This window comes from Mustela nivalis (assembly GCF_964662115.1).
Source record: "Mustela nivalis genome assembly, chromosome: 1".
Taxonomy (NCBI): Eukaryota; Metazoa; Chordata; class Mammalia; order Carnivora; family Mustelidae; genus Mustela; species Mustela nivalis.
The window spans coordinates 108508168-108521770 of record NC_139020.1 but is presented as its reverse complement, the minus strand read 5'-3'; the positions used below and the strand labels follow the sequence as shown (position 1 = coordinate 108521770).

At 41.6% G+C, this 13603-nt stretch overlaps 1 protein-coding gene across 3 annotated transcripts in view; it reads right to left on the bottom strand.

The window, feature by feature from the left end:
• The window catches only part of TPRG1 (tumor protein p63 regulated 1), a 224338-nt gene extending 213165 nt beyond the window's left edge, over window positions 1-11173 (bottom strand). For 2 of the 3 annotated variants that reach the window (XM_082694902.1, XM_082694900.1), the window contains exon 1: window positions 9882-10085. The gene's annotated coding sequence lies outside the window, so the exon portion shown is untranslated. Of the gene's footprint in view, window positions 1-9881; window positions 10086-11118 lie in introns of those variants that run through there. The other variant, XM_082694901.1, reaches the window with a different exon arrangement.
• Window positions 11174-13603: the final 2430 nt, after the last annotated feature.

Sequence of the window (13603 nt, the reverse complement as noted above, 5' to 3'; positions counted from 1 at the left end):
GTACGGTGTAAGAGAATGGTCGAGTTTCATTCTTCTACATATAGCTGTCCAGTTTTCTCAGCACCATTTATTGAAGAGACTGTCTTTTTTCCACTGTATATTTTTTCCTGTTTTGTCGAATATTAATTGACCATAGAGTTGAGGGTCCATACCTGGGCTCTCTAGTCTGTTCCACTGGTCTATGTGTCTGTTTTTATGCTAGGACCATGCTGTCTTGGTGATCACAGCTTTTTAATAAAGCTTGAAATCAGGTAACATGATGCCCCCAGCTTTATTTTTGTTTTTCAACATTTCCTTAGCGATTCGGGGTCTCTTCTGATTCCATACAAATTTTAGGATTATTTGCTCCAGCTCTTTGAAGAATACTGGTGGCTTTCTTATACTCTAACAATGAAAATACAGAAAGGGAAATTAGAGAATCGATTCCATTTACTATAGCACCAAAAACCATAAGATACCTGGGAATAAACACAACCAAAGAAGTAAAGGATCTGTACTCAAGGAACTACAGAACACTCATGAAAGAAACTGAAGAAGACACAAAAAGATGGAAGATCATTCCATGCTCTTGGATTGGAAGAATAAACATTGTTAAAATGTCTATACTTCCTAGAGCAATCTATACTTTTAATGCCATTCCGATCAAAATTCCACCGGTATTCTTCAAAGATCTGGAGCAAATAATCATAGATAGATTTTATGAAGTTCAAGAATGTTCCCTCTATCCCTATACTTTGAAGCATTTTAATCAGGAACGATGCTGGATTTTGTCAAATGCTTTTTCTGCATCAATTGAGAGGACCATGTGGTTCTTCTCTCTTCTCATATTAATTTGTTCTATCACATTGATTGATTTGCGAATGTTGAACCATCTTTGTAGCCCAGGGATGAATCCCACCTGATCATGGTGGATAATCTTTTTAATGTGCTGTTGGATCCTGGACTTCATCAAAATCAAAAGCTTCTGCACAGCAAAGGAAACAGTCAAAAAAAAAAACAAAGAGGCGACCCACAGAATGGGAGAAGATATTTGCCAATGACAGTACAGACAAAGGTTGATATCCAGGATCTATAATGAACTCCTCAAACTCTACACACACGAAACAGGCCAGCATATCAAAAAAGGGGAAGAAGATATGAACAGAGACTTCTCCCATCGAGACATACAAATGGCTATCAGACACATGAAAAAATGTTCATCATCATTAGCCCTCAGGGAGATTCAAATTAAAACCACATTGAGATATCACCTTACACCAGTTAGAATGGCCAAAATTAACAAGACAGGAAACAGCATGTGTTGGAGGGGATGTGGAGAAAGGGGAACCCTCCTACACTGTTGGTGGGAATGCAAGTTGGTGCAGCCTCTTTGGAGAACAGTGTGGAGATTCCTCAAGAAATTAAAAATAGAACTTCCCGATGACCCTGCAATTGCACTCCTGGGTATTTACCCCAAAGATACAGATGATGTGAAAAGAAGGGCCATCTGTACCCCAATGTTTATAGCAGCAATGGCCATGGTCGCCAAACTGTGGAAAGAACCAAGATGCCCTTCAACAGACGAATGGATAAGGAAGATGTGGTCCATATACACTATGGAGTATTATGCCTCCATCAGAAAGGATGAATACCCAACTTTTGTAGCAACATGGATGGGACTGGAAGAGATTATGCTGAGTGAAATAAGTCAATCAGAGAGAGTCAATTATCATATGGTTTCACTTATTTGTGGAGCATAACAAATAGCATGGAGGACAAGGGGAGTTAGAGAGGAGAAGGGAGTTGGGGGAAATTGGAAGGGGAGGTGAACCATGAGAGACTATGGACTCTGAAAATCAATCTGTGGGGTTTGAAGTGGTGGGCGGGGTGGGAGGTTGGGGTTCCAGGTGGTGGATATTGTAGAGGGCACGGATTGCATGGAGCACTGGGTGTGGTAAAAAAGATAATGAATACTGAAAATAAATAAAAAATAAATTTAAAAAAAATTATTACTGGAAAGAGTCCTGGACTAAGAGTCAACATGTTCTCCCAGTTCTGATCACAGTCCCCCATGCTACCAGCTAAGTGAGACTGTGTTAATTCTTCTTCCTGGTATTATTAGATGGAAACTGGGACAGTCTCACCCTTCCCTACCCAGAATGAGAAGAGCATGAAAAATCTTTGAGAAGAATAAGGTCATATACAAATGTAAGCATGGGAGAAAGAAAACAGTATGCTGTAAGAATTCCTTCCTTCTGTCTTTCCATCTTTCTTTCTTCCCGTCTTTCTATCTTTCCTTCTTCCCTTCCTTCATCTAGCAAATACTACGTGAATTCTCAACATAAACCAGGCTCTGCCAGGCACTAAAAATTTCACAGCAAACAAAAGTAGATAGCATTGCAGCCTTTCTGGAATTTACAGTCCAGAGAAGAACACAGGTGCTAAATAATAATACAAATTAATATAATTAAAGTTGTGATGTTTGCCATGAGGAACAGTTAAAGGCAGGTTGGGAAATAATGATGGGTGACCTGAATTAGGTAGAGGATTTAGGGTGGAGAGTAAAGGAATCAAGAGAAATTCTCTCAGAGACTTGAGGCATAAAGAACTGGCAGATAAAAATTTGAGGAAAGAGGTTGCTGATAGTATTCCCAGTAAAGGAAAAAATACTTGCAAAGGTTTTGAGATGATAAAAGCTTGATATATCCAAAGCACTAGCAGAAGGCCTGGGTAACCACTGGTGTTTTTAATTCATGCTACCATGATGATAATCTCCTACTGATTTTGAGATAAGACTAGAACAATTATGAAAACAGACATCCTAATTTTCACTCAGGTTAAACCTTCTAAGCTCAACAAATGTTTCTAACTTAGAATGTCTCAGTATCCAAAGAAAATTCCTAATCCCTATATATTTAGTATTTATTATGCCTGAAGGACATTTTGGACATCCTCTATTCTATAGGTTTCAAAAAGAGTCATCTGGTTAAAATTAAGAATTTTTTTTAAAAGGTAGATTTATTTGTTTGCTTTTTTGAGAGAGAGAGAGAGAGAGAGAGAATGAGCTGGAGAGGCAAAGAGAAAAGGAGAAAATCTCAAGCAGACTCTACACTATGCATGGAGCCTGATCTGGGCTTGATCTCATGGTCATGAGGTCATGGCCTGCTAAAACCAAGAGTCAGATGCTTAACTAATGGCACCACCCAGGTGTTCCCAAATTAAGCATTTTAATTAAAAAAATTGATAGATTAGAATATATCTTGAGAAAAGATAAGTGGACTCAAAACATTAACATTTAAGCAAAAGTTAATGATTTTAAGGCTGTTGGTCCTAGGAAAGAGAAAACAAAGGAGACAGAGCCTGGATCTGACATACTTACACAAAGCTGTCACATGGAAAAGAGGGGGCATCAAAGGTCTCTAATGGATACCAGAGGATGTCATGGTTAAAGTTCAAAGGAGGACAAAATATTCCTCAGTCTATAAGAAAGAATCAGATAAGAGTCAGAGGTGTCTAATTTGGCAGATGGAAGAAATAGGTATTCTTTTAGAAGTCACAAATGAATCATAAATGTATGTACAGATTCAATCATCCCTTGGGGACACCTAGAGAAAATTCAGACAAAACCTGAAGGACCAATGTAACAGACAACTTGTGAAGTGTATTCTGGCACCAGGAGATACCGTTGGAAAGTGCCTCTTAACAGAAAGATTTAAGAAACTCTTCTCAATAAAAGAGAAGTTTCATCTCCCAAAAGTGTTAATCAACTAGGAGACAGGAACTATAATAAGGAGTGGGATGGCTTTAATAACAGCACCATGGGAGAGCTGCTGGAAGCTTTGCAGCTATCAGTGGTTACCATAATGTATTTTATTAGTGGATGGAAATTTTTATTTATCAGAAATCTCTGTTAGCATTGCTCATTATGGGTTTAGAATTTTGGTACAGTTTGGTAAGGGAAATTGGGGTGGGAGGTGAGAGCCCCAGGATACCTGGCTTGAGCATAAATGTTGTGTACCAGATCTGGGGGAAAGTTGTTAAAGGACTTCTGGAGGTGGATGAGCATGGGCCAGAAAAGTCATAGAGCCAGAGCAGACACAGAGATGAAGAGCTATGGAAGTGAAGTTAACAAGGCAGGAAGAATCATTTTAATAGGTGAGAAAGAGAAAGAGAAACCCAAGAGAGTCCGAATATTTAAGAAAGCACAAGAATCAATAGTGTGAGTGTGGGCTGTATGAGCTAGTTTGGTGAACAGATAAGCTGAAACTTTGCTTGTGAAAGAATAAACATTGATTCAGGAGGTCAGGGGTTCTTAACCTTGAGTTTCTGTTAGCCTTCTGAACATATGAATATAATCTCTTACAGGTACAAATGAGGGCTTGTTCAGTGATGCCCTAGAGTTTCCCTTAGGGAATATGGCAATTCAGCCTGAGCCAAGGGAGAGTCCTGGGCTTTATTTATATTGACTTAAGTATGACTAGGAGACAAGATGGGACACAGAGACTGATAGAGATTTTGTCAGTCCATCATGTTGATGAAATTTCAAAAAAGTGACTGGCTATGTTACATTCTTCCTAAGTCCCCCTCCCAATCCCAACCCAGATGATGGTTTAGACATTTAGATAGCATTTACTGAGTGTCTATTATCTGCCAGTGCACAAGTACTTTATTCTCAACACAAGTCTGTAAAGTAAATGCTATTCTCATCTTATAGGAGGAAAAGAGACTTTAAAAGGTTAAATCCTTTATTCATTTCACTCAGCTATTCATTTACTGAGCCAATATATTTGGTTATACACCTCTTACTTGCTGGTGTAGGCAGCATCTACCAAGTGCTATTCTAGGGGAACCTACCAAGAGCTACTATAGGATGCACCCATTGCTTCATATGTCCAGTACCACTTTGGGGTGCATGGGTGGTTCAGCAGGTTAAGCGGCCAACTTTTGATTTCATGATATCAGTGTCCTGGGATCTAGCCCTGCATCAGTCTCCATGCTCAGTGGGGAGTCTGCTTGAAGATTCTCTCTCCTTCCCTCTCTGCCCCTCCCTGCTCATTCTCTTATCCTCTCTCTCTCAAATAAAAATAAATCTTTTTTTAAAAAAAGGATTGCTTTTCTTTTGGGGCCTTCCTGTTTCTCTAGTCTATCTGTATGTATCAAAAAACTTTCATTTTCTCAACTAATACCTATTTCTTGATCATAAGTGGAGGTCAATTGACTTAGTATTTTGAGATTTGGGACTAAGAGAAAATTAGAATGAAGTCTGGTCACTGGCTGAAAACTATAGGATGAAGTATTCAGAAGCTGTGAATGACCATGCTTTTTGTCAGCTGGAGGAAGTCCACAGTAAAAGGGAAAAAATGAAGCTGGCACAGTGAAAAACAGCAGAGACCCGAGACAGCCTGGATGCTGATGGCAGTCATATATCTTCTCCATTGCTTTACCTTTCCCAGGGACTGGGTATTCACCTCTCCTTGGAGTTCATGAATATATCTTGGGGTCCTGCAAAAATTCTTTCTGCTTAAGCTTCTCTTCTTTTTTAAACTTCTAGTAGCTTATCACCATGCTATGCATGGAAGACAAAGATGAAAAAAATACAGTTGCTGACTTATAACTTAAGAGGTATTTCATAAGGACACAGGTGTGGACATAGATCATTACAACATTCTCAGCAGGGTTGGGTGGAATACGTATGACCCCTTACAGTGTATATCTGACTCATCCAAATGCCTCTTCCTTTGCCATACATCCTCTGCAAGATTTTGATCAACTTTCTCTCTCCAGGCATTGGCATCTCTAAGAATCTGACTGTAGTGAGGCACAGTAATTGATGTAAGATCAGAGGTCTGCAAACATTTTCTACAAGGGACCATACAGTAAATATTTTGGCCTTATGGATAGTATAGACTGTCATAATTATTCAATTCTGCTCTTACAGCACGAAGATAGCCACAGAGAATACTTAAATGATCATGTCTGTGTTCCAAGACAAATTTATTTACAAATTCAGGTTAAGAGGCCAAATTTCATCCACAAGTCGTAGTTTGCCAATCCTAGCTCTCAGATATTCGGGGACAATGTGAAGTTAAAAAACACAATGTGAAATGGTAATTGATTGACAGGAGTGTGCATCAGTTGCTGTAGAAACTCAGAGAAAGCACCAAAGTATTCTACGGGATGAGGATAAAACATTTATTCAAGAGATGATACCCTCATGGAGTCTTTGAAAACAAAGGGATGTTAGAGGAAGAGGAGATGAGTAGGGAAAGCTGCATTTATAAATGCAATGAGTTGTAAGAGACCCTGGCATTTGAAGGATTGCCAATAGTTTCCATTACTGGGACAAGAAGTAAAAAGTTATGAGAGTGTCAAAAATAAGACAAAGAAGGAAAGCAAGGACAATTTTAAGCAAACAAACAAACAAAACCAAGGTATTAGGGAGCCACTGAAGAATTTTAGACAGAGCAGAATAGACATTATCTGATTTCTTCTTTTTTTTTTTTTTTTTCTTTGATACTATTTCAGGATCACAAGGGGAAGGATTTCAGGTAGAAAAACACTGCAGTTGTTTGGAATCACAGTGGTTTAAAGGCCTAGCTCTAGGCAATGAAGTCAACTGAAGCATTAGAATCAGTAGGATCCAATGTGGAGACAGGTTATATGTGGGACCAAGAGAAAAAGGAACAGACTATCCATAGGACTATTGGGCAGATAAAAGGGGGGAAAGTCATCAGCACTGAAATATCTGGGGCATCCTGAGTTCAGTATCTAACTGTTGAGTGTGAGATACCTGTGGGACATTTAAGTAGAGATGTAGGAGAGCAATCACCTGGTCATGAAGGTAGACCAGCTTTTTATACACATCGGTCAGCTAGGTGCAATTATTATTCCCATTTCACAGATAAAGAAAGGTCAGGGAAAATGTATTTGAACAATAACTCCAGCTGGATTTCTTATTTCTTGACCTGAATTACTCAATTAGGAGTCAACCGAGCATAGGAGCAGATGACATACGAAGAGTATGTAGGATGAGAAAAGAGAAAGATTTAAGCTGAAATTCCAGAAACTAAGTTTTTAGGCTACAGGGGTAGCAGTGTCCATGGTGGTTATGTCCCTCCCCTGGAGCCAGAATGCCTGAGTTCAAATCCCAGTCCAGTTTCTTCTTAGCAGTAGCATGATTTGGAAAAATCCCTCAGACAATTGTATTCCTGCTTCATCATCTGAAAAGGGTAAATAATAATAGCAACAAACTCCTAGACTCCTAACAATCAATTAAAAGATGTATGTAAATATCTGACCATGCCACACAGCAAATAGTGAATAGTCAAGAAATATTTGTTACTTTCGTTATTATTACCTTGCAAAGGAAACAGAAAATGAATGAATGGCAAAACAGGAAAAGTGGGAGAAAGTGCCATCCTTGAGGCTAAGAAAAGAGAAAAGAAAAGAAAAGAAGTACACAGAACATCAAATACTGTAGAGAGGTCAAGAAAAAGGGGCCTTAAATAGATCTGTGGGTTTACCCACTTTACGGTCATATGCAGGGTAGGGGAGACAGTTGCCAGGCTGTGGCTGGTTGAGGAAAGAGTGGGTGCTGGAGAAGCAGAGTCAATAATAGCTAAGTGTATACTAAAAGGTTTGTAGGTGTAAGAAGCAGAGAACATTGACTAAGGGAGATGTCAACAGAATGTAATTTCTAGTAAGTGTGGGTTGCTAAGGTAGGACAAATGGGTAGCTTTCCATGTGGAACATGAAAAGCAAGTAGTGAAGAAGAGGTTGAAGATACAAGGAACAGGAGAAAACAGCTAGATCAAAGTTCTTGAGGAGGAAGAGGTATATGATGAGATTCAGAGCTCAGGGGGAATTGACCTAGAAGGGAAAGAGACACCTATTCCACAGAAGCAGGTGTAGCCAAGATAAAGAGTGGTTTCAGCTAGAATTCTCATCTGACAACCTCAACATCGTTGTCACAGAGTAAACATGCTATCTTGCTGGGAGCGTTGGAGCCATGGGATAGAGCAACTGAGTTTCCAGAAAAGTCTAAAATGTCTGTTGTCGAAAATAGCCAAAGGACCAAACTCTCAATACATAAAAGACTATGCAGGTGTCACTGAGCACCAGACAGAGGTTGGAACCATGAACTTACAGTGGCATCAAGTCATGTGGTGGCATGATTTCCCCCCAGCTGGCTCTGTGCTCTAAGTGCAGGAGCAAGGAAACAGAGTGGAGCTGATTTAGCATGTGTAATGTCCAAGGAGAGAGACTTAAGATACCAACAAGAGAATGGCCATCCAGGCTGGACAGGATGATCAGAAGAACAGGAAAAAAGAGAAGGACTGTTAGTGGGGGGAAGGTAGGCATGGACACCAGAAAACAGATGAAGGGGTAAGAGATGCAATGAGAGGTTTGTGGTCAGAGGATGAAATTTTGTATTGCTGAAAGACAAGGAGTCGAATAGTCCTCTGGATACTGATCACTGAGGATAATGGCTGGACTTAGGGAAGGAAGGAGAACAACAAGTGGTCCTTAGTCTTCAATGAATCAATGAATGTGAAGAGACAGTAAGAGGTCCATGGTTGACAAGGTGGTAGGGCAGGAGGAGTAGGCGGGAGTGGGAGGATTTGGAAGGTATAGCCAAATGCCATGTTTTTGTTTTTGTTTTGTTTTCAAGAGAAATAGGGAACTGGAGGAAGAAGGATGATTTGGAAGCAGCAACATGTGGGATAGAGAAAGGTCACGTTGCTCTACTTACAGGTAAGATTTAAGAAAAATGTACTGGTTTTCCAGATTAGAGAACTTCCAGGTAAGTGGTCTCTCTGGGGAGACCAGGCTCCAATTACTACAGAGGGTAGAGAATGAACCCTGTAAAAAGACTGACAGTAGAAGAGAGTTTGTCGGCATGAACAGGCAAGCTTCAAAGTTGCAACGCAAAAGATCGGAAGGGGTAGTGTGTGCAGAAGGGAAAAGTGAAAGGAATCAAAGCAGGACAGAGGTGCAGGGATGTGACTAGTGGAGCAGTAATAACCCAAGGGCACATCTGCCAAGGAAAGCTATGATGTGAACTCTGGCAGAGTTCACTGCCTTCAAATTTCCAAAAGAAACTTTGGAATAAACTTGTTTTGATGCTAGAAAACCATGGCATTTGCTGAGGGTTCCAAACAGAATGTTGGTAAAAAAATATGATGCCTCCAAAGTAATCTTTTTTTTTTTCCTATGTGTGCCAGGGCAGGATTTTCTTTTACCAAAAATGTAGCTCTTGGTGGAAGCTACCGTGACTCCAGTAACAAGTAAGAGGGTCCAGATCTCTCTTGGTGGCACCACCAGCAGCCTGAGCTGGTCCAGCAAGTTGTCCTGGCTCCCATGGTCAGCCCATGATTCAAGTTTATATTCAAACTCTTACCTGATGGGATCAAGATCTATGCTTTCTATACAAGTTTGCCTCTATATAAAGGAGACTATCAGTAACCACTCAACTATTTCTCAAGGTCGTCACAGAGAACAATGGAGTTGATATTCACCAAAGTAATAAACTTTGCAAATGGACATACGCGATACACATATCAGGCACTACCATGACCAAGTAGTTTACTAGGTGACAGTTGGAGATACATGTCAGAAGCGAAAAATGAAGTGCAATCGAATGGGGTAGAAAGGTAGAGCCAAGACCCACGGGGAGTGACTTGGCAAGGGTTCTCTGAGGAGGTGAGATTGGAGCTGGAGGTTGGAAGTGTTTCCTTTCCCCCAAAGATTCCTCGCCTCCAGTTGCACAGCCATACCCTTCCTCTCCCCACGTCAGCTAAGCCTCGAAACTTCGCGGTCAGCCGAGAACGCGAGGGAAGCCAGCAAGGCCTCAGTCCACTAACTGAAACCGAATGTGGGGTGGAAACACACAGCCCACCTACCTCACAGGCCATTGTCTCCCCTTGGCAGAGCCACTCCTCGCTGCTCCAGCTCTGCTCCTGGGACCTGACCTCTTTTTCAAGCCTGTGGTCGGCCTGCTTATCGGGCCTGACCTCCTGCAGCTGGATCTTGTTTGTGAGTTGGCTCCTTTCTTCTCAGCTGTTTCCATTTTAGGCCTCTGCTTCTGACTCTTGAAAGCAAAAGTAGCCAAGCCCCTTCCCTCTGCCCAGGCGAAGGTGAAAGGACTATATTAGGGCACCTCAAACCTAAGTGGGACCAAAGCTTGGTGTCCATCTTTGGCTTTCTGGTCGAGGCCTTATTTGGAACAGCTGAGCCTCCTCTAGGAGTCTGGGGTTCAGGAGAACAGCATGTCAGCCTGAGGGGAAGAGAGATTTCAGCCGGAAGGAAAAGGTAGAGGCCTTATTTTCCCAGATAGGGGCTGAAAGCCCACTTCCTTTCCGTTTTGAGCAGTTGAACTGCTGAGGAGCATGAAGTCAAACCCCATTTCCTCTCCCGCTTTATCAGGCGCCGAGGCCCAGCGCGTGGAGAGTTTAAAACGCACCCATCTTGCCAAATAAACAAGAAAAACGCACAGAAAGCTTTCCCTAAATCTCTGCACCCCAGATTTGGGAGTGTGCCTCCACCTCCAGGAGCAAGTAAGTGGCTTCCTGGAAGGCTAAAAGGGATGAAAAAAGCAAGACTGACTCTCCCTATTGCCCACTCTCACGCCACTGCCTCGCCTGCCCCCCCTTCCCACCCACAACCCCTCCTACTCCCCAAGGGGTGCCATTTTGGAGCCAAAATCCACTTTGTCAGCACAGGAGCAGCCCTGCCTTCTCTTGCTCCACACACCATGTGACCCTGGAGAACCTCCAGGGCATATTTCATCTGGCATCAGCAACTAGAGGTCACCATGACCCAAAACTTCCTGCATTCCCAGGCCTGGCAGCCCTGCCAAAGCCAGCCGTGGCGGGGGAAGGAGAGCGCCGCTTGGGGGGAGCTGACCAAGTGTGGTGTCGGCCGCCCTGCCTGCCAGCAGACAGCAGCGCTGGTTTTCCACTGCCGGCCATTCATTGGACTTGGCCAGCTTTGTTCCTTCCCTGGGACCAAGTCAACAAGCTGAGACCAGAGGGGTTGCGGCTCTGGCATGCAGAGTGAAGCCATTTCTGTTTGCATGCACACCACGGGCTGTTGCTGTGCTCGGCGGCCCCCAGCACTCTGATTTCCCACCTGTCCTACCTGTGGGGCTCTGCAGTGTGTCCAGGGTTCAGGACTCCCAGCAACGGCTGCTTCTTTTTTTTTTTTTTTTTCCCCTCTATGTAGGAGAGAACAGGTCATTATAGAGGCTAGAGATTTCATACTGAATTTTGCTCAGTCAAAAGAGACAATGAAGGAGAACCTCTAGAGCCAGAAAACAATTTTAGTATCAGTTTCCAGGCTCCCCTTCCATGCAAGAATCATAAAGTTTTAGGGTTAGAAAAGATCCTAAACGATCCATGTAAGTGGTTTACACAATTTGGTAAAGAGGTCTTTGAGTAACTGATCAAAACAAGCCACTCCCTTGCCCTAGGCAAAACCCAGCAGACCCTGGAGATTTGGCCCATAAATTGGGGAATGCAGGGACTCCTAGAGCCCCTGTGCAGTGGCCTTCTGGACCACTCCTTCCCCTCCCAGCCCTCTCCTTTTGCAGAAGGGGATCCATGAGACCCAGAGAGGACAGTGACTCTTGCAAAGTCAAGGCTAGATGTGCACCTGCTGAACCCAGATCCCTTTATTCCAAGGGAATCATCAGAGCCCTCACCTCTGGAACCCCTTCCCATTATCTTCTTGGCTTTGCTCTCAGTGTCCCTCTTTCTTTTCCTTTATTCTCTTCCTGCTTGCTCTCCTCAGGTCTTCTCTCTTTCTTTCTCCAATTCTCTTTCTTCAAGTTTTATTCCCATCTGTGCTTTCCTTACTCCTACTCTCTTGTCTTCTCTGCCTCTTCCTGGTGTCTCAGAACCCAATCAATTCATCACTGTCAATTGTCCAGTCCTCTGGACAGGTCATCAGCTCCTGTGGAAGGATATCCTGTGTACCTCAAGGAAAGAATAAAATTGTTGAAAGTAGTGACATCAAGGAGAAAAATTTCATCTCCCTCCCCAAATCTTCAGTATAGATCTAATGGAACTAGTCTTTTTCTCATCCTTCATGAAGACAAATAATGTCTAGGGAGAGGAATACAGAAACCAGGAGATTAACAGCACTCATGGTATGGTTGGGGAGCTCCAGGGGGTCCCTGAGACCTTTTCAGGGGGTCTACAAGGTCAAAATTATTCTCACCATAATGCTAACATCATAAAAAAACATTATTTGCCCCTTTTTTTTTGTGTCGTTTTTACTGTGTTAACATTCGACCTGATGGTGTAAACACCACAAGGGATAAAACTGGGGAGGAGGGGTAGGGGAAGAGGGGAGAGGGTTAGCATGTATCCAGGCATTAAAACCAAATTGGATTCCTAGTCACTGTAATCTTCACCGTCATGAATATTTTTTAAAAAAGTAATTTTTACTTCAGAATACTCATAAAAGAACTGTTAAAAATATTTTTTTAATATAGATTAAGTCTTATTAAACTGAATATAAGCCTCGAGTACACATTTTTTTTTTTCTATTCCCCAGCAAGGTGAGAAGCGTGCATAAAGTACTTCAGTCACATACTAACGTCTAACGGTTGCTTCAAGGAAAAGGAGTGGCGCAGTTGAGATGTAAGCTTTACCAATCACTTTTTTCCAGTTTTACCTGGAAGAATGACTGACAAACTGTGGTTGTCTAAACCTGTGCATTTGGCAGGCATTTTCCTAATAATAAACAAAGTGAGCCTGTCGCTTCCAGGGCCAAATAGACAGCACCTTTTGCCAATGGTAAATCTGAGCTTTCAGTCAAAAATTAAAACGTTAGAAATGTGTATCTAACACCATTAACTGAACTGTTTCCCCATACTTAAAACTTTTCTGGTTAGATCAGTGGTGATATTGACAAATGTGATTATTTGAATTTTTAGAATGAAATATGTCAACATTTGAAAGACTGGTGTAAGTCAGTGAACCGGTATTTTCCAAATGACCAATGCATGGTGTTACAAAACCATGCCTGGGAAAACAGCCACTGAAAATGCAAGACAGACTAGTGGATTTTAACAGAACTGAATACAAAGTGTTCACTAATAGGCTCCAAGTTTCACAAGGCAACTAAATTCTAAGAAACTACCATATCTTGAGTTTTGATGTAGTAGCAAAGAAAAATGTCTCCAATTATCTGAAAACTCTAGGAAAATACCCCACTCTTTTCCAACTCTGTATCTGTAAAAAGCAGGATTTCATTCATCTACTTCAATTAAACCAAGTATTGCAAATTTAATAGGAGATAAAATCTACCAGTCTTCAATTAAGCCATATTTTAAAGAGATTTGAAAAAAATGTACAATGATACCAATTTTTTTTCTTTTGGAAAATATGGGCATTTTTTGAATTTTTAAAAATTTATGTGTTTTAATTGCTAATACATATCTATGAATAAATATAACCCACACAAGCACAAGCTCTTTGGAGTGAAATGGAGTCCTGAGGCCAAAATATTTGAATGCCACTCCTGTAGACTATTCTAGAAGGAAGCAGAGATAAATCCGTGCAATACTTGTTAACTGGGCTCAAGTATGGGTAAGGATCATGCTAAGTATGACAGGGGA